The sequence below is a fragment of the Lampetra fluviatilis genome, chromosome 29 (genome assembly GCF_964198595.1).
Source record: "Lampetra fluviatilis chromosome 29, kcLamFluv1.1, whole genome shotgun sequence".
Lineage (NCBI taxonomy): Eukaryota > Metazoa > Chordata > Hyperoartia > Petromyzontiformes > Petromyzontidae > Lampetra > Lampetra fluviatilis.
This window is the reverse complement of record NC_136303.1, coordinates 6,022,240-6,044,619: the sequence shown is the minus strand read 5'-3', so window position 1 is coordinate 6,044,619 and position 22,380 is coordinate 6,022,240.

Below are 22,380 nucleotides of genomic sequence, written 5' to 3'. Positions count from 1 at the left end.
GGGACGTCCCCTAAGCTCTACAAACCATGGCGGGGGCCCGTGGAGATTGTCGAGGTAAAAGGCCCGCAGAGCATCCGCATACAATTTGGTTGAAGGCGCTGGTTTGTACATGCGTCGTGCCTCAAACCATTTTGTCCGCCGAACGACGCTCATTCATCTCAAATCCCTGGGGGCTGTGTGTCCGGTGTCCCCGACGAGCTGGGGCATGCGTCCACAGGAACGACGCCTCAGAGGTGCTCCGCCTCTTCCCCCTCAGGGTCCCAGCTACTGAGGTCTGGGGAGCCGCCAACCTCGTCGCCGGTTTCAGAGCAAGTCAGGGGCGGACAACCATCGTCGGGTCCTTCCTCTCCGGTCGTGCGGCCTTCTCCTTCGCCACCTGGAGAGGGGCTGCGCACCTCGGGCCAGCCTTGTCATGCACCGGAACTACCCGCGGAGGCCTTCCCGTACCCGGCTGGAGGCCACGGACAAGGATGCGCTCGAAAACTGGCTGCTTCCGTTAACTCTCGCTGGCACGTCACTATTTATGCACACCATCTGCTGGCGGTCTCGCTCGCGAGCCGGGGAGGGGCCGGGGCTGGCTCTTGTGTTGTGTTGTTGGGGGCGCGTCATTCGGGGTTATTGTTACGGTTACCGTTCAAGTTACATTGGGGGCTGCGCCTTGCTGAGAAATTGGCGGTGTGATGAGTTGAGGAGTTTTTTTTGGGAAATTATTTTTGCTCCTCCGCCCTACTTGAGGAGTTTTTTTTTTTGCGTTGTCGGAAATTTTTCTCCTCTACTCTTTCCATTTGGGGTTTCACAGTCGGGTCGGCTAAAATTTTATAAAGGGGGGGGTAGTGTAGAGACACAGTTAGAGGTCTCTGGGTGTCGCGCCAGCCACAGTGCTGGAGGGGCGCCGAGCACCAGGAGCCTCGATTGGTGGAGTTAAGGGCACGTGACCGGAAGCATGGAACTCCATTTGGTGGAGTTAAGGGCACATGACCGGAGCTCCGGCCTTGATGCAGCAAGGGGCGTGGCCGAAGGCGGGGCGGAGGCCCGGCCAGGGGATAAAGGGGGAGCACCGACGGGATTCGGGGCTCGTTTCGGGGATCAAGCAAGAAGGGGAGCTTGGCTTGGACGCCGCTCGCCGTGAGCATGTAGTTTAGCCAGGAAACGTGGTCGGTGAGCAAGTGCTACAGACCCGTTCACTAGCTAACACACACGCACATAGTGAGCAGCCTCGGACAAGTTTGCCACACTTAACAACAGAATCCGATGTTCAGTGCTTTGTTTAATAAACACGTTGCCTCCTACAACAGTGTGTGTAAGCCTCAGTTGACATACACTACACATTTCTACACACATATGAGAGTTCCACGTGTTCCTTAACTATAATTTTCTCGGGGTTCTTTGGTTTCCTCCAACATTCATAGAGTTGGCCAACAAACATCCCAATGCAGGGCCACCGGCCTTTGGGCAATTGTTGGCACTGGCTCTAACTGCTGCCACTTACGCTCGTTTGTAGTTTCCTCGCGCGGCCCCGAATACATGCACGTTACAGATGTATAATGTATAACTTTAACTATTCAATTTAAACTCAACGTTCAAAACATGGGTGGTTTAGTAAGTTATGTCCCACCTCCTCCCCTCTACCCCCACCCCACCAGCCTTTCTGACAGAAGCCATACTTTTAGAATGGCAAAATCGTAGTTTTTTTTGCTCTGAATTGTGTTTGCAATTGTGGAGTACCTCTTTGATGAACGTGGCCACTTTTTAATAGGGTTTTTGTTCCAATAGCAACACGACTTTAATCATATTGAAACTTCCTCCCTCCCCCCGTTATGGTCAAAACAAATGCATACACTCTTTCAATCTTAATTAGAGATCATTAAAAAACACAAATAGCAAATACAATGTGTGGCACATGGTATCTGTTAGAATTGGAACCCCCCCCCCTATTAAAAGAGTCATCAGGATGCTATAAACTGCACCCCCAGCCAAGGTGGCTGATGAGAGCTCAATGCTTACCCAAGCAGGTTAACACATAGACCCCGCACCTCCTACCCGCTTACCCCTGATTTTGGCGGGAGACCAGCATCATATTCACAGCCGTGAAGGTGTCAACCCACGAGGCAGTGAGGAACGGACCGAAATAAAAGTATTACTTTTTACTGAGGTTCGAGCAGGAGTTCCAGATTTTAAAAAAAACCTACCTGCAAAAAATGTTCACGTCCAATTGTTGTGTGCCCATTGACACCTGAATTGAATGATTTTCTTCATTTTTAAACAATTAACGTGTAGCCACCGGACTGGACATACGCTCTCCAGTTCGGAAGTGCTACAAATGCACACATGCAAAAGGAAATCATTATTCTTCTTCTTGTTGGACATCACCTAACAAACACCACCACCACCATCGGGTCCAGTGCAGCAGTAACTGTGCACACAAGTGCGGGTCGCAGCCGTATAATTAAACTTTGGAAAGGGCATGCATGCATGCATGTGCGTGTTTGTGTCTCTCTGGGGACATTACCGCCCGCCATCAATTAGCCTCTTAGTCCATATTTTGGTTAAGCGTTCTTTTTTTTAACCCTCTTCTTCTTTTTCTGTGCGTCTGTGTTTTGTTGTTTAAAACGTAGTAGGCTTTCGCGACCAATGTTATCTATAATTAAGGGTTTTTTGGATTAGGTCGCGTAAATGTCAATGTGTCGTTAAACCCGCCACCACTCGACACAGCCAATTAGTAAGGTTTGTCATGTAAATAAAACAGTCCAATTAGTTACTCGTTCAGCACACCGGTGTGTTGTGGGTTTATTCTCCAACACACCGCTGGGCTGAACTAGTAACTTGTTTACGTGACAAACCTTACAAATTGGCTGCGTCAGGTGGTGGCGGGTTTAACGACACATTTATATTTACGCGATTTAACCCAAAAAACGTATTCTTTTAAATTTGGCGTGGTGCTGACCACACTACAGCCCCCTTATGCGCCGCGCCGCCCTTCGCCACAGGCGCTCGCTGCCAAACACCACTTGCCCCAACAGCCCGTGTAGACTACGCGGGGGACCTTTTCTCTTTTGTGAATGCATGGAGCAGGTGTGGAGCGATCACCGTGCCTCACTGTGAACCGAAATAGCTACATTCAATTCCCGGCCTCTGGTGCAGTGTGTAAACATCAACACCGGGAGACAATGGCAGCCTTCCCTGTTGTTTAGCCACACCATTCTGTCGTGCGCAATGCTAGCCTCAAACTGGTACTCACTATTAGAACTTTCCAAAAAATATAAAGGTAAATTGGTGACATTTGTCTGCGAGATAGGGCATAGGAGTGCTCCTGCAGTTGTTTGTGTGCGGCACTGTGATCCCATTGTCTTATGTTTATGCACAAACAGCAGTGACAGATGCTATAATAACCTGGCTTTGGCTTCCGACAGAATTACTGCCCTTTGTAAACCCCCCATGCCGAATTTTATGCACGATGTAACCATAAGTCACCCAAGCTGGTCACCGACGTTAACAAGTGGCTTGGGAATGAAATTCAGGTCGCGGGGCATATCGGACAATATGCTAACCGCTGCACCACCTCTACCCCCCTCTGAATTAACTTAAATTGTGCATCCGATGCGGGTATGGTGTTAGCAGCGCCATAGCGGCAAAATTGGCTAGGTAGTGCACATTGCTGGCCACGAAACTTCAATGCGACTTGCCATGTCAGCCTTGACATGTGTGTTGTAGCAACAGTCACTCCCATCAGTCAATCTGACGAACCGCATGTCTTTGTATTTTGTATGCATTTTGATACACTGGTATGCATGAAACACGTATGTAATGCGCATTATTATATATGGCTGTCGTAGTTATGCATAATACAACACAATTGCGTCGTTACAGACTGCGTTTGTTGCTGAAGTTCAGGGTCATTACAAGTACATCGTTTTTACCATAAACTTGTTTACCTCGTCACAGTCTATGAAAGCATTTCCATGTATCTATTTATGCATTTCTTGCTTTAGCTCTGAGAATTTTTTTTGTTATCATCTCTACGAACAACTGCTGTGATAACAGCTTCTGTCACGATATAAAGATTACTCTTTGGTTCTACCTACGTGACTTACCGAAAGAACCAAAGAGTATGGATTCCTGCAGTCACGAAAGCTTCAAATCAAGACTATATAAAGATTCATAGGAAACTTTTTTTTTGCTGCATTTAGGAAGGTGAAGGGGGTTTCCGCACCATTTATTTTCAAAGCATTTCTTCCAGAAGCAGGTTGAATGTAGTTATTTTACATGGCACGTCATGTTGACAACACGTGGTCAGGAAAAACGCACAGATATGCAGCATGTAGGCAATGTGTGCACGTATATAAATAGGAATAAATATAACTAAAATATGTATTGTGTACTCAAACCACAGAGTTGGCTACCTTTATTCAGCAGCGGATAAATATGACGCGCACTATTGTACGGTAATGTGTATTTAAACCTGTTACACCCATGTCCTGCACCTTGTCTTTTGAGTAACGTCACTACTACAACTAGCATGCGTCTGGACCAAGTCATGTTTATTAACTTACTTGCGTATTTTGATACATTCCTCACTACTTTTCTATCCATGAGCTCGTGCACATTTTCTTTTGTGTGTGTCTAATTTTTGTTTTCAGAACAGTGGTATAGTGGTCAACATACTGTTATAGGACCCCGATCTCGATTCCCGCTAACGACCAATATGTGAACTGATCCTGAGCCTTTCCTGTGTCAACTGAGCCTTAATGAATCCCTCGCACAGTGTGTGAAAATCATCGCCACTGGGGATACAAAGGTAGCTGGCCAAGGTGGCCCCACCACCCTCCCGAGGGTTGTACAGGCCTTCATAGCTGCTCATAAACAGCTATTGCCCCATAGCCTTATCTGCCTATACGGGGGATAATTGTCTTTTTTCTAAACAATAAAACAGGAGGTGTTACGATGATCAAACACCAAATTGACACCTTTTTCAAGGCATCAAGTCTGCATCACCCACAAATGCTTGTGTGTGGCAAAACATGCGAACAAACATGGTCTGATAATATATGGCATTGTCTTTAAAACTGATTGGCCTACACCAGAGGCAGCCTTCTGTATGGCATTGTCTCACCGGTGTCAGACCGGAGAACGCCAAAACCTATGATTTTTCATTATTTTGGATACTAGAAAAAAATGGTCCTATATAAATGTGAGTCTGTGTGCCCGAATTTCAATTCATGAATTTGCTTTTCATTAGTGGGCCTCCAATCAACCCGTACGTATTGCAAATATCTCTTGGGTGGCCATGTCACCAAGGAGCAACTGTGCAGCATTCCAAACCACAGGTGGTCAAGACTTGTGTCTCGAGGCAAAACAATCCCTTGCAATAGCCATTTGCTTATCCAGCGTTATTAAATCCTACAGGACGTGTAATAAATTATTAACAGGCCATCTCTGCCACCGTCTCTGGGGCTCCTGGATATTATATATCTGGGCCAAGTTGTCAAAGCACCCACATTACATCAAGACGAATGTCTGTAATCCACACCAGTTGAAACAACCCTCTCCCAGGCACACTGCCATGTTGTTGAATTTTGGCATCTGTTTAACAAATAAATAGGATTATGTTTCAGATACATGGGTAAATATATATATAACCAGATATTAGACAACAGCAAAAACTTGCATTATCCCAAAAACAAATGACTCGACAACATTTTACATAAATTCATGAATTCATTTATTTACTCTGTATGTGTATTCATATGCAAATACATTTCCTGTAAATAATGTAAGGAGGCAATTTGTCTATTTAACCAAGATATGAAGAATATAATCTATTACTTTCATATTTATATGCATGCTTTTTTTGCACAAATGAACAAGCCATTTTTTGCATGCATTGGGCCGATAGCTAGTAAAGCCTTTTTCCAGTTATGACATTGTGTAAAAAAAAATAACAACACGAAATACGAGAGAAAGAACGATAGAAAAAAAGTACAATTTCATGCTCATGGGATTGTGGCCTGCTTCAGTGCACAGTAACAACACTCCCGCAAAGTCCCCTGACCACAGGAGATGTTTAATGGCTTGCACCGATCAATAGAACACATTGCCAACAGCCGCAACGTTCTAATACAAGCAACAGCTTCCCCTCCGCCTCCTCTCCCTCCTCCTTCCCCACACCAACCCTTTGCAACCCCTTAACTATCTCCATCAACATGGGTTAGTGCTCATATATAGATTTCTATTGATTTACAGTCCAGCAACAAACTTTTTTTACACATGCAGTTTTATAAATGTATATACAGTTTCATTAAAAAAAAACAATGTAATTTTTTTTCTGGAGCATTATGTCGATAAGTGATGCACAATGGTCGACAATCTAAGTCGTCTTTGTAGTTTAACATTTCACATGCTACGTGTGTATGTGGTTATTTTTACTTGTGCAGTTTATATACGGTATTTAGTTTAATGCATACAATGTAAACACATTATATCTTGAACCTTATACGTTGATCTGTGATGTGTGCATGGTAGATTGTAAACGTTATGTTCTTTATTCTGTATATATGTGTTACATGATCATCTAAGTTCTTGTTGCACGCTCTGTTTTCTTTATCTAATTAAGAAATGGCAGAGTGATGGTGCAGCGGTTCATGCACCGCACACTGAATCTAGCTCTCCTGAATTCGATTCCCAGCCATAGATATTAGCAATGGCAATGATGGAACCGGTCCTATTAACATGCAAAGACCGGCAGAGCGAAGTATGGACAAATAACCCCCATGATCAATGCAGCCTGGGGAGGCCCTCAACCATCTGGGGGTTGATAGAGGACTGTTAAGTATTTTCATGATTACAAAAAAACTTTAATTCGTAAACAGTATGGTCAGAAGATAACCTCTTGGGACTGCGTGTTAAGCATGTGTGCTGCTGTCAGGTCATTAATGACAGGCTTTAGCACTTTCAGATTAGTACCCACAGATCAGTAATCTCTTGAGCATGGAAGCAATGGAGCCATTGATGTCAGCACCATGTTCAATCCAAGTAAAAGCTTGATAAGAGCCAAATTGAGAAATGTTCAAGGAATAAACTGTTCTCTGAAAGTAAGTCCTAATTAAGCACAGTAACCAGTTAAATCGTGATTACTGTTTCTTTCACACGAATAAAAATAGTGCTACATCTGTCAGGTACGGCGAAACTATTGCTGTTATCGTGATAACACCTCTGAGATATCAACCAAATTTTTACATTCTCGTACTTTAGTTTTCAAAACGGCATTATTTTATCACACGTATAATAAAGCGCCTCATAGAAGAAATATCTTTGTCAGAGTTTTCAATATGTGAAGTTCTGGACAAGAGGGTTGCGATGATTCAAGGGGTACTTGAATCCTTGGTTCAATGTCAGTCTCAGTGGAGAACTTGCCGAATGATTTGACGTTTTCACAAGAGCCTGGCTGGGAAGTGTTTTATTGCCCTTTGGTTTTTTTTTTTGGGGGGGGGGGGGTGGACTCTGTCATGAAGGTAGCAGGGCATGTGGCAGGACGATGTTTTAGAGCAAATCAGGGGTCCACTGTCCAAACTTGATTTCGCAAGATGACATGTGTCGGGGAAAAGTCTTCTGCAAATATCAGCGAAGCAACACCTCCTGTCAACGTTGTGGGCGAAACCGTGAGGTTTTAGAAATCCGCTGGGAGGAAAAGCTGCGATTCGGAAGGGCTGCGGGGATTGTAGTTCACGTTGCCACACAGGGATTGTATTGCAGCTTTGTATGTAAGTTCAATGAAATATTTACGGATTTCCTGATTAAGCTTATAAAAAAATATACACGTAGAATGTAAATGTATTGTAATCACATCTTAATGTTTGGATGATCTGCATTGTATCAACATGACGAGGAACAAAGGAGAGAATTGTTACAGAGGTAAAATTATTATATTTATATATTTTACTTGTGAAGTCAGTATGTGAATAAAAGCTTGAACGTGGCGTTTCAACTCAGTACATGCAAATTTAATTAAAGTAAAACACATTTTTTTTACAAATTTAGATTGAAATTTGCATTACATTCTATCACTTCTGATGAATGGTTGCATGCCTCATAAATTATCTTAAGATAAAACAAAAATAATAATTTACTGTATATACATATCGTGCGCTGTATTTTACACATGGTTGAAGCGGCGGTTGCAGTCCCTTTGCGCACTGCGCTATGAATCGAGATTACGGAGTTTGAATCTGGACCGCAGCAAACATCACTGGGGCAATATCTGCTCCAGGCTCTCCTCTTTCTTCACTAAGCCATGCTGACCAGCATGGTGGAGCATGGTCAACGCCCCTCATTATGGACACGGGGTGGGGAGGCCTTATCTCGCAGTGGATTTAGAGGACTAAAATGTACTGTTTATTTTACACGTTCTCCCCGTGGTTGAGTAGATTTTTTTCTCCGGGTCCTCCGGTTTTCCCTCCACATTTAGAAACGTGCGTTTAGAGTATTTGGCTTCATACTCTTTGGTTCTTTCGGTAAAGTCACGTAGGCAAAATAGAAAATAAATACATTAAATCACGACGTTTCGAAAGCAACACAAGCGGTCATTTACTGGTTGCTTGTGTGCAGCGGTTGCTTGTGTTGCTTCTGAAACGTTGTGATTTAATGTATTTGTTTTCTTTTTTGCCTACGTGACTTTACCGAAAGAACCAAAGAGTATGGATCCTTGCAGTCGTCACGAAAACTTCAAATCTAGAAGTATTTGACTTACCATACATTTCCCACACGATAAGCCACTTCGTCGAGCTGAAAAATAGCGATGTAGCTCAGTGGGCCTTACCTGGTAAAAAATGTTAGTTATAATATCTGATTGCTGTATACATACGAATGGAAGAATAGTCACTGAAGTAAAACATGTGCAGTTACTAATCAAGAGCAGTTTATGTATTCCACCTGTGGCAAACCTTGAGGGTGTTGCATGTGTCATCCTTCTTCTCTCTAGGGATTGGAACATTAAGTGGTGACAATACATTTGGGTATGTGTGTATGTTTTTAGCCGAGCTGTGCAAGCACCACTCAGTGAAAGAAAAAAAACACCCACCACTATTAGCATGTCACATAAAGTCTACCGAATGTGTTTTGTTGAAATAAACTTTTTGTTTAAATAAACTTCTCTCGGCAATGTAAACGGATCCTAAATCACCACTACCTGCTGGTCCCGAGTGCCTTTGTCGACAATTTAACACATCGTATAATGTCACTTAAAGTTGGCCGTTGTACATGCTCTTTTGATGGTGTTTAGGTCAACTGGGCACTTTTGTGCAAACAATGACAATAGTTTGGCTTGGGTCACAGGCCTTTTGGCCAATCAGACCACCCTCCCCTCAGTATAAACCGTTTGCCATACCCTTTCATCCCTTCCCCCACATTTTTTCTGTTTTGCCATCTGCCAGACGGGCCTTGATACGTTAGTAAATAACAAGATGCTGACGCACAGCCCCATCCCCAGAGGCTAAAGTGAGGCCCATCTGGATGGATGCTTCTCTTCCATGTACTTCTGCCCATCTCTTTGTTAAGACAATTCACTGAGCAAGAACATGCTCACGATGGCACATGCCGCTAACTCAGTTACACCACGCTCGCAGCCAATTTGTTCGCCTTTCTAATAAAGAACAGCTGGTGGCTAAGCGCAACGTGGTGTTTGGTTAAGCGTTGGTCTTGTGCGCAATCGCTGCCAAATAACAGTGTCATTATTGTATCCACATATGGTGGTGCAGGCTAGGACTATTGCCCCCTTTGTGAAAGCCGAAATAAAAAGAAAACAGGGCTGCCTCACCATTCAACCAAACAATAAAATGCTGCAATTGCGTTGTAAACAAAAGGGATGTGTGAGGGTTTTTGGTTGAGTACTGGGGTAAAGTTACAAAATAATCTGGGATTTATTCTAAGAATGTCTTTTTGTTCTATCTTTTATCCACCTTAATAGAGTTCGTACAGCTCTTTCTGCCAGAGTGTTTACTTTATAGTAGCTAAAGTAAGTATACTGAAGCATTGCTTTCCCTTTACATCCAGGGCTTAATTTCTCACTGAATATTTCCCAGGGTACTGGTGGACCAGATGGAGGTGGCACTTGACTGAGTAGCCACAGACATCGCAAGGAGTTTTCACTGGATTTGGTGTGCCATGCGCAGAAATATTTTTCAGAGCGCTGCCTTGGAAAATATTCAGCTCTGGCTGAAATTCAACCATGTTTATTTATATACATACTGTAAATATATATAATGACCAGAATTATTTTTGGACACGTTTTTTTATATTTGAAACTTGAAAACATATTACTAAAATGAAACAATTGCACCACTATAACTCCATGACTACATAATTACAATAACAATAACGTAGCGTTGTTTTGCTCCGTGTGGTCGAGTATATTGCGTTCACAACGGAATTCACACTCGGCTTCATTTTGCCTCAACTTTCTCGCTGTTATCAAGCCACATTGCCACCACTTCAATGGCATGAGAGGAAAAAAACATCCGTTTCCATTGGCTTGCCTATCTCTGTAAGTCATACCCTCCCTACCGTCAACCCATCAAGACACAGAACATGAACCTGAATACATTCATTGTCTTTGCTACCATTTGGAATAACTTAAGGCAACATCGGTAGCGGTGAGTTATTTTTCTTCCACCTCCAACAATGACGGTTGTACAAAAAACACAACAGATAACATCCCCTTTATTTTTTTTACAGAAGAGTGCACTTTTCTCAATGTAATTTTTTTTGTTAGAAATACGACTGTAACGATCAAATGGTTTGGCGGTGTCAATGCTAAAGCACTTATAGCAAATTATTCTATGGGGAAAGTTGTGTAGAATTGTAGGTAACCCACATTTCACGTATTTGATGGAGGACTTTCACCAACAATTTCACACGTAGGCTTTCCCAACCAATATCATCCATAACGCAGGTTTTTTGGGTTAGATCGCATACATATATAAACGTGTCGTTAAATTCGCCACCATCCGACATAGCCAATTAGTAAGGTTTGTCACGTAAACAGAACATGCCAATTCGTTACTTGTGCAGCACACCGATGTGTTGGAGAGCCAAGTCACAACATTACAATCTGAGTACGACGTAATTACTGAAGCTAGTTGTAATTATTTTTGGTCAAATGTGTCATTCACTTTCCAAGTACATATTCCCGGCCTTTTCTGCCTTCTCGTTAGTCCTTTCAGTTGGCTGTAAATTTGTTCATATAGTTTGTTGATTTTTATATCAACTCTACACATGCACAACAGCAACGTGAGATTATTCAGGGTGAAAAACACAACATTTGCAGTTCGTCACCCGAGCCAATGTTTGCAAATCGGGTTGGAAAATGATGTTGAACAGATGAAAATGTAATAATAATTTTAATGTAATTATAATGTACAGCCTCCGCTGTCAATCAACGGCTTGATGAAGACTTCCTCATGACACATTGATCATGGGGATGGCTTGACCATACTTCAGAACGCCGCTCAGTGCTGCATGGTAAAGAGGTGGGCCAGGATTGGTTTGAATATCAACTCGTCTGTCATGTTAGCCATCGCTCGGAATTAAACTTAAAGTAGTAGGGTTCGAAGAGCCGTGCATGGACTGGCGTGCCACTGGGGTGGCCCAGGATCAGTTCAGACATTTTTGCCCCACTGATGTTAGCCGTGACTAGGAGTTGAACTCGAGTATCTGGGTTCAAGGCATATTGCGTGAACAACTGTGTAACTGCCCCCCCCCCTTCCACCCCCCGCCATGAACTCTAGTAACTCACAAAATTGAACAGGACCAAATTTAAATCACACATGTGAGAAATATACTAAACATGCGGTTTATAACATTTTCAGACAATGATAGCTTTCTAAGCAATTTTATGGACAGTTGAGTTAAATATTATTGATTAGACAATTATGTATGCAGATATAAACGATCAACATTCATTTCACAGTACAGTAATTGTCTTTTAATACGAATTATATATGTGCTGTATTAGTATGAACATTTGTAACAAACTATGTTAAAAATGAAGCCCACAAGCTAAACAACCAGCCCGCTCTTAATAAAGACAGATCGTAACATTGTGGGTAATTATTCTTCATTTCGAATTGTTAAATAGACAAACATTGAACAACAAAAAAACAATACCCTATCCAAGTGCTACTTTTTTGATATACTTAGCGTCTCTCCAAAGACTTCGCACAATACATCATGTAACCACGCAACATATAACCCCTGGAGAATACTGCTAAGCATTTATTTCCAAAAGGTATTAACCATCGCCCCGCATGAGCCAGTTGCTTGTTGTGCTGTGACGTGTAATGAACTGCATGGCGATGCGATCTTGACAGTGATGGGGGCACCAGTGCATTCCCATCACCGCAGGTGGCAGGCTGAGGTCTCCCTTAAGTGAGCAAAATGTATCCACTTTGCCAGGCTGTGGAAGGGCAGGACGGAAGAGGGATGGGATTCTCTCAGCTTGCCCCCCTCACAGGAGATCAGCCTGCAAGCCTAATAGGAGCAAGAGAGAACAAGGTCTTTGTGGAAACTACAGTCGGGTTGCAATTTCGTGGCCATGTTTAGGTTACATTTTTCTGTGTATCATTTTCATCACCACCATCGACCTTGGTCTATCCACTGCTGGATGAAGTTCTCTCCAAGGCACAACCACCTCTCGTTTATTCCTTTGATAGTAATCCACCGAGCACCTACACACGAACTGATTTAATCGCTCCATCTCCTCAGTGGATGGAATTTTGGACCCGCTTAATTCCTCGGCTTTTCCACTCCATTATTTTCCTTGACCTTTGGCCATCAACAATTTATAGCGATGTGTCCAAGTTTTGACTTTTCTTAACAGTTTAATTGATATCTTTAACTCTAGATGTTATTAACCATGTAAAAAATATTTAACTACGCATATTTGTACCATCTTATTTGACAGGCACTAATCTATTTTACCGAGTTGTTGACATCCCCAGCGTTTAACGGTGCTGCTATTTTTTTGGTTTTGGAAGCCAACACCGGCCGTAATTCTTGCGGAGGTGCTTAACCCAGCTTAAATATTCGCTGCCAAGCTTGGTGTTCATTCGGACGCTGTCTTTCCGACAGCCCTGTTCTTCACCTGAGGACGGCTGCTTGCGTTGTGGCCGAAACGTCGTGAGAATTTTATTTTATTATGTTTTATTTTTATTATTTTATTATTTCCCTTCTACGTGACTTTACCGAAAGAACCAAGAAGAGGTACCTTCCCCTTCATCTTCTTAGCCCCGCCCACCTCCCCCCTACCTCCCAGTCCCTGACTGCCACATTTAGATAAGCTCCTCCCTCCCCTTAACTAGTACTGTATATAAGATCTTGTCTCTTGGATTTCCCTTCACTTGATACAGTAAATTTGGCTGTGGCGGTCCCACCTGAAGACGGAGACTTGTGTTGTCTCCGAAACGTCGTGATTTTATTTAGTTATTTTCATTTATTATAATATTTTTTTACCTACGTGACTTTACTGAAAAAACCTAGGAGTATCTTTAACTCTATATGCGACTGCATTTAGACAATTCTCATTGTAACGTGTAGCTGGGGAGGAAGGTGGCTTGAGATGAGGGTTTCCAACTCTCTGGGTTTGACTGGGACAGTTTTGGGTGACAGTAATTGATCTGAACCAATACATGGTGGTGTTGTGTTGAATTTTGATAGACCCATTTTGACTGAAAGATATAAGCGAGAAGATGGCAATCCTATTTGAGGTGTATTAAATAATAATAGAATGCGACGTTTCGGTTGCAACACAAGCAACCATCATCGGGTACAAATTAATGAGAAAACAAACATAGTAAACTTGGAAATATAATGCAATACAACACAGAGAGACGACAAAACATAGACACGGGAGATACACAGACAGACACACAGACAAGCAAAGAGAGTCTCACACAGAGACAAACAGAGAGACACACACATAGGCATACAGAAAGACGTATCTGTGTCGAGGCCTTAAATAGAGAGATAGGGGAGGTGGACAGAGGGGGAGTTGTGTGGAATTCCTGCCCATAGCGGCCGGAGGAGAGAATGGATTTATAAACAAGCACGGTAGAAAGCAAATTTAGTAAAATTAGGAAGTGTATTGCAATGCAACACAGAGAGTCGGTTAGCACACGGTTAACGCATAGCCTGGTTGATTACGTTCTTTAAAAGATTGCTAAATTAGAAGTTAAGTGTGAAACAAACAAGCACGGCAACCCCTCCCCGTAGAGGTGGTTCAAACTAGATTAGAAGCTTTCGTGACTGCAGGAATTACTCTTTGGTTCTTTGGGTAAAGTCACGTAGAAAGAAATTAAATTAAAACGTCGTATTCTATTATTATTTAAAAAGTGAAATGTGGGTTACCTACAATTCTACACAACTTTCCCCATAGAATCATTTGTTTGTTTCACACTGCTATGGGCAGGAAATCCACACAACCCCCCCTCTGCCCCCTCCCTCTCTCTCTATTTAAGGCCTCGACACAGAGACGTTGTCTTTCTGTCTGCCTATGTGTGTGTCTCTCTGTTTGTGTGTATGTATGTGTGTCTCCGTGTCTATGTTTTGTCTCTCTCTAAAATGTAGCAATCTTTGGAAGAAGATAATCAACCAGTTGGAGTGTTGACTGTTTTGTTGGCCGACTCTCTGTGTTGTATTGCATTATTTTTCCAAGTTTACTATGTTTTTTTCTCTCATTCATTTGTACCTGATGATGGTTGCTTGTGTTGCTATAGAAACGGCGTCTTCTATTATTACTTAATTTAATTTCTTTCTACGTGACTTTACCGAAAGAACCAAAGAGTAATTCCTGCAGTCACGAAAGCTTTGAATTTTAGTTTCACAACAATTTTGTGATGGACCAACTCTCGCCTCCACTGTGTTGGATTACTGCCATGCATCACCACTGCCTGCTATAGCCAATGCACCAGACTCAAATCAGAGCAGTGTGGAGATGTGTGATAGATCAGTCGTCATCACGCATTGTCGTCATTGCACTGGGTATGCACTGCAGTGAGTTTTCCTGTCTTTTGGAGGCCAAATACCCAGCATCCTCCATTTTAAAATGGCTGGCAATTAGTAAAAAAATAGAAATGCCTTCATCTATTAAACATTTTATTTCATCAATCACATAATTTCAGCCCTGTGATTAATGTGAGCTTTTTTTTAGTCACTATAAATGCATTCTAGTCATTAAAATAAAACAAATAAAAACGTGTTCCTGACCTTCAGAGGCATGCTGTTATGTGCACACACAGTGTGCATAATTGGACACAGATATGCTGAAAAAGGCAATTTAACAAGCAAACGTAAAGGTTACTACCCGTTCAGGACCTAATTCCCAACCAACCCTGTGTTTTGCCCTCAAAGCGGGTTAAATCCACATTCACGTGTGGTTCAAAGGGCAAAAACAACAGGAATCAATACATTAAAGTGAATAGCGCCTGCACTATATTCAGCACGAATCACCTATCAACTGCTCCTTGCTTTTACACACACAAAAACACGGAACTGACATTGTAAATTATTTGATGTTCATAGATAGACATTCAAAATGGGAAAACAATCTCAAGATATAGTTTATGGTTTGGAATTTAGTGCTGGGGGAGGTAGGGCAATGCTGAGGGTTGTTTTCCTATTGGCTGACGATTTGGAGAGAACTTGCTTGCGAATAACTGCGGTGCGCTATCGCCATACACGAGTTATCCTGAATAGAGATTTTTGGGTTAGATCACATACATATAAACGAGTCGTTAAAACCCGCCACCACCCGACACAACCAATTAGTGAGGTTTGCCACGTAAACAAAACATGCCAATAAGTTACCAGTTCAGCACCCCGGTGTGTTGGAGAGTAAACCCATAACATTTACAATACGAGTACGATTTTTTGCCAGTAATTACAACAAGCATCATCAGGCGACAGCCAGAGTTATGGAGAAATCCTCCTGTTTCGGTCTGAAATAGAGAGATACATGTGATGCCGTCACTTGTGAGCCAATCAGGAGCGAAGGCCAGGGGAGGAGGGTTAATGTATTAATGGAAACTGGAAAGTAACGTCTAATTGTTGAGCAACTGGCATGCAAATTTCGATTTAAAGCTTTCGTGACTGCAGGGATTCATCTTCTTGGTTCTTTCGGTAAAGTCACATAGAAGGGAAGTAATAAAATAATAAAATATGTTTTTTATTATTTAGTAATAAAATAATTAAAAATATGTTTTATTTTTATTATTTTATTACTTCCCTTCTACGTGACTTTACCGAAAAAACCGAGAAGAACTGGCATGCAATTCATGTTTTCGTGTTGTCTCGTGGTTTCCAACTCTTTCCCATTAAACTATTTACTATTTTTATTTTACCAGGCAAGGCCGCACTGAGCTACATAACTCTTTTTCCGAAGTGACCTGGCAACAAATGATAGGTGTTTGAAGTCGCTTATCATGTGGAAATGTATTTGCAGCCAAATACTCTAAACGTAAATCTCTAAATGAGGATGGAAAAACCGGAGAACCCGAATAAAAATCCACGGGACAATGGGGAGAACATGCAAACTTCAAATATGCAGGTGTCAGGGTCGGGATTGAACCCATGATCTCCTGTGTAACAGGCGAAGTAGTTAACATCTCGCCACCGTGACTCCCTGTAAATTAGATGCGGATGGACACGCGAACAAATACTTTCAGGGACTTCTTTAACAAAAATCATCCGAATCCATTTCGAAATCCCGCTTAAAACCATACATGTTACAACCTGCAAATTGGCATGAAATTCAGTTTCAGTGTTTGCACATGTCTGCCGTGTTTCTTAATCTTACGTCTGGACAGCAATAACACATTGAAGAAGTTCACAACTTGTATTTTTGCAAGATGAGCTCAATGTTAAAATATCTGAGTAAGTGTGAGAAAGAAAAAGCTAATTGCAGAGAGGGAAAGGTAACGTCGTTATATTTGGCCATACGCTCCAATTCGCAGGAACATGCTGACTTTAAAGTGATGTCCTGTTAAACGGACTGCTACCAGCTGGTGAGACTGTGTAATCCCATTCTTTGATACTCCCTTGGGTGTGTGGGGAGTATCCCATGCTGTGTTTAATATACAAACAACCCTTGGGGGTTAAATGCTTGCTTTTGATTAGCTATCAGGCAAAAGAGTATATGTATTGCTTTTGCATCCACATCCGAATACTTCACTATGGGTCGCAAACAACTTCAGTTAATTGCCGAGTTCAGGCATTTTCAAGTAAAAAAAATATACTTTGTCAAAAACTGTCTCACTGGCTGATATTCGTTCAAATATTTGACGCTGAATATGTTCGGAACTAGAAAGCCGAATGAGCTGAAATTTTGCTCACAGACTCGTAGTCTCACGTGACAATTCAATGTTTCATTTAAGGAACCGGTCCAGGTCCCGCCAAGCCTGGGACTCTTCGTTTTTTTTAATTACATTTTTTATTGCTATATTTTAAATATATTAGAATTATCCAGACAATAATGAACTTTTGTTATTGTCTGGATTGAGATCTTAGAATGAATCTATGCATTTACAAATAATTTTTCAAGATTAAGATGAAACAAATTAGGTAAAAAAGCATTTATTTCAATGCACACACTTTTATTTGTACTCAAAAGTAGAAAATGCATTATTTGGACCCTATAATTAGTCAAATTTGATTTGCTGAATTTGATTTGCTGAATCAAATTGGCTGATTTCCTTTTGATATGTTTAATTATCTTTATGCAAGCCACCTACGTTTATTCAGCACATCAAATTTGATTAATTCTGGCGTCAAAATAATTTATTTTCTACCTCTTAGTGCATATGAAAGTGTATGCATTTAAAAAAACACATGTTATTTACCTAATGTTTTTAAAATGCATTGCTGTGTTGGCCATGGGGGTTGTTTGACTAACTTCACCATGTGCGCCAGAGTGCAGGGTTGACGACGGACGACCAGTTCAGCGGTGGCCGGGAATCGAACGTCGTGCACTGGGTTCAAAGTGCAGCGCACCTACCGCTATGCCCCTCACTGCTCTACCTCCATTGATTCGCTCAAACTCTTATTCAGTGAGCGACTGTCAAAGTGCAGCAGGTTCGTAAGCATGCAAGTTTCTATTTAATAAAAAAAAATCCCACATGTTGGGCATGTTCACTGAATATCATCCATTCTTGTCCACCCCTCCCCCACGTCATCACTGATACCCTTCCCCATTTCCATAGTCATCCTCCATCGACTCATTCGTCTATGTCATCTTCACCTCTGTTTCCTCTCACGCATCATCATCGTCCTCATATTAATGACATTCACACGCTATGCCATCTCGTCCCATGCCACAATATGTTTTTGTGCTATCGTTAATTCACTGTGCAGCGCTTTGGTTAAAGCGCTTGAAAAGTGCAATTGAGTTAAGTTATTTAGTCAAGTCAGATACACTGGCAGATTGCGGTTACATCAATTTGGAGAACATTTAAAAGCCAGTTACGGAGTTCTCTTCGAGCTCTAATTGAAGTGACAAATTAGTGGCAATCATGCATGATATATGCAGTTGGGGAGTCTACAAAAAGGAACATGAAGCCTCTTTAGGGTCCATCGGTTAGTCTCACAAAGCCTCGGGCATTCATTCCGTATCTTACTAATCCTTCCAAGGGGGGTGAGGACATTTTGTTATTAACGATTTCTGTTGTCCAGTATTTTAATTTAGTTAATTATGTAAAGAAGGATTTTGGCTGTTGTATATTAAGCAGACCATTTTGAAAGAGGCATGCAATTTGTCATAACTGCTTTTATTATCGTGAATTTTCAACAATTACATTTTTCATTATTAACACGTTTATGCTGGATGGATGCAGGGAGATCTTACGTCTCGTTTTACAGAGATGTTCAGTTCAGAGTTTTTACCTGCGATTTAAAAAACAACATTGATTGTGTTCCAAATTTCCACATTTTAACGCACGGACTGACAAAGACTTACCTTGTGAATGCGACCATCCAATCTACAGGATATTACAGGATTGTGTAAAACAGGGGGACAATTAATTGCCGTCTCAAGATCCCGCTTCTAAATTCTAAAGGAGACTTTATTAGTCTCAGTGGGGTTTCACCTGGTGAAGACAATGCAACTAAGTACATCTATCCATTCTGTGCCTAATTAGATGGTAGGTGATCACAAACCATCCACATGCTTTGCATGCATGCCATATGACCACCCCATTGCGTGGACAATGCCCTCAGCCATGTTTTAGCCGCAAGCTCAACAGATCTGAACATATGGCGCTATTATTGCTTAGACCACAAGCTCACAAACTATCGGAAATGTGGGCATCCTAAAAAGGCAACACTTTACTGGCTTCGTTCTTATTAGGACTGATCAACTACATTGCAGTCATCAATATTCACCGTTGACCCTATGCCTCTGGGAATCCCGTATAGGGAGAGGGCTTCCCTTTCTTTACACTATGGGAACCTCATTAGCAATTTACTAAAGGCAACAATAATTAAAATACAATTATCTCTGTAAATGCTAAGAAAACACCCCTTACAACACACGATGAGTTTGCTCATCATTTACTGAAAGTGTTGGATTTGAATCCATGATGAACATCAGACGTATAGCAATTTACTGCCTCCCGTCCCCACTCTGCAATGAGTTGTCATGATTGAGGGTAAACACTCAATTCAATAATGTTTTCTCTTGTGTCATCGTTTATTCTCATCATGTGCCTTCTCGTCGGTTATGTTTTATTTGTTTCATCATCTTAAAAGTATTTAAATATATATCATCTTCAAACATTACAAACAATAGATTCTTATTATTGGTTCTTTCGGTAAAGTCACGTAGAAGGGAAGTAATAAAATAATAAAAATAAAACATCATAAAATAAAATAATTCTCACGACGTTTCGGCTACAACGCAAGCAGCCGTCTTCAGGTGAAGAATGAGACACTACCAAGCTAGGAGCTTATATATAAGCTGGGTTGGAGGTGGAAGAGCGCCTTAACAAAAAGAATGTGCATATGAAGAGGAATTTAGCATATTCATGGGAAATGCGTAGGAGGTGGGTGGGGGGGTTTCATAGTCATATTATGCCCATGCATTATGCAGGATCAACAGCACCAAGGGGGGGTGCAGGGAGTAGCATTAACAGAGGAAAGGAATGTTAATAGTATGTAGCTGCAGTTACTAAACAACCACGTAGAAAACTAAAGTATAAACTACATAAAAAACTAAAGTATAAACTGCATAGCACCATCTGTATACTTACTATACTCTACAATAAGCTGAGTTACTAACAGCAAGTAATACATTACAATTCTACGTCGTAAAAATGATATAATATACTTCCATCTAAACTTTATTCTCTTACATCACACGAGCATACACCGTACTATATACTGCCATAGATAAACCCAACATTAAAATATATACTGTATTGCTATAAACCACCTTATACATTTTAATATAACACTTTGTATTATTCTATTCACCCTAATGTGTATCACACTGCTATATGTTTACTATACAATTACGATACTATATATTACTTTGTACATTGTATTAAGCATATAAATGTTATACTATTTGTTATTATACACTGTACCATTGACCGTCGTGTCAATGGGTGAGTCGTGGGAGGAAAACTTGCAGCGGAGCAAAGAATCCATTCCCTGCGGAGAATACCGAAAGAACCAAGAAGATGAATCCCTGCAGTCACGAAAGCTTTAAATCGAAAAATAGATTCTTAATTAAACAATACATAATTCACTCACATTACGAGTGTAAGTATCGATTTTCGTAAATATCTGTGAAATGTCACATGCCTAGTGAGCATACTTATCAGGGGATGCTTGAAAATGGAGAATATGATGAAAAAAATTGTTTAAAAATTCAAGCATTAGTTTTACATTGCAGTGCACATGAACAATATAATTTAATAATATTGCATTTGGTAGAGACAGAATAGCCATAATTATGTACGGGTGTTAGTTACAGCCTATCCTATTGTAGGTATTCTACAATATTTTAGGCTGTAATGTATTCCCCTATATATATATTTTTCAAACATGTATTTTTACCATATGTTTATAAGCAAAGCCCAGTTTGTCATTCAAAATAGAATCATATATATACAGTAATAATGCCCTTAAAAGCCTGAACGAGTCTTAAGAATCACTTTCAATGGAATGCTGCATTGGGATGTTTGGCATGGTGGTAGGTAATTTGAGTACCTGGAGAAACCCATGGCCAGGGTCAACAACCAAAATAACAAGAAGAGACATTTTTTCAAATTCCGTAAAAAAATAAACCCCTCAATATTTCAAGAGCTGCAATGCACTGTGTGGTGAATAGGAGACGGTGGGGTCCTTAATAAATAACGTCACGAGGCAAGAAGTCCTTAAAGAGCCACCGCATGCGGCTCAGGAGCCAGCAGGTTTTGCCGACTCCCCTGCCCATGGATACGAGGCGGTAGCCACTAAACACTCGGCACATATACATTCAATAATGCAGATTTAAAGCTTTCGTGACTACAGGGATTCATCTTCTTGGTTCTTTCGGTAAAGTCACGTAGAAGGGAAATAATAAAATAAATAAAATAAAACATAATAAAAAAAAATAAAGCATAGTAAAATAATATAATTTTTATTATGTTTTTATTTTATTATTTCCCTTCTACGTGACTTTACCGAAAGAACCAAGAAGATTCAATAATGCATTGCTGTACTGCCATGCCCTGGCCACCTCACAGCGCAAGCCTACATACAACTGTCTGGTATTCCCAGACAGGCCACCAAGGGCTGGTACTAGGGGCTCTGAAATCTGCGGTGCTTCTGAGGTCTGACAAGATCAAGACAAGAGCAACAGTCAAGTCAGCACCCGAGGTGAACAAGCAGAAAGTGGCCCACGAATGTGTTTTTCCTATTTGTTTTGCTTTACTTTTCAATTAACTTTTTATTGGTGTAGTGCTTAGCCACCATCATAAAATGCAGAGGTGGCCTGCTGTGTCGACAAGAAAAAGTAGCACTGAGCCAATGCGGCACTGGGCTTTATGGTGAGTTGTTTAGTTTTATTTATTCACTTCGCATGCCCTGACCCAAAAAAAAAACACTCGCTTTTCACAGGCATTTTGTTAGAGGCACATCAGCATAAAAAATGAAGTATTGTGCTTCATAGCTCTGTATCTGCACGCAGCTAAGGAATGGTAGTTTGTGAAATAGGGCACCGTTGTTATGAGGTGGTAGTTAGAGCTGAACTGATTTCTCTAACCATCGCAGTCGTAGCGGGAGTGAAAATAAATACGTCTTTGCAAAAGCATATATCGTACAGCCATTGTATGCTTGCAGTTGACAAATAACGAATAC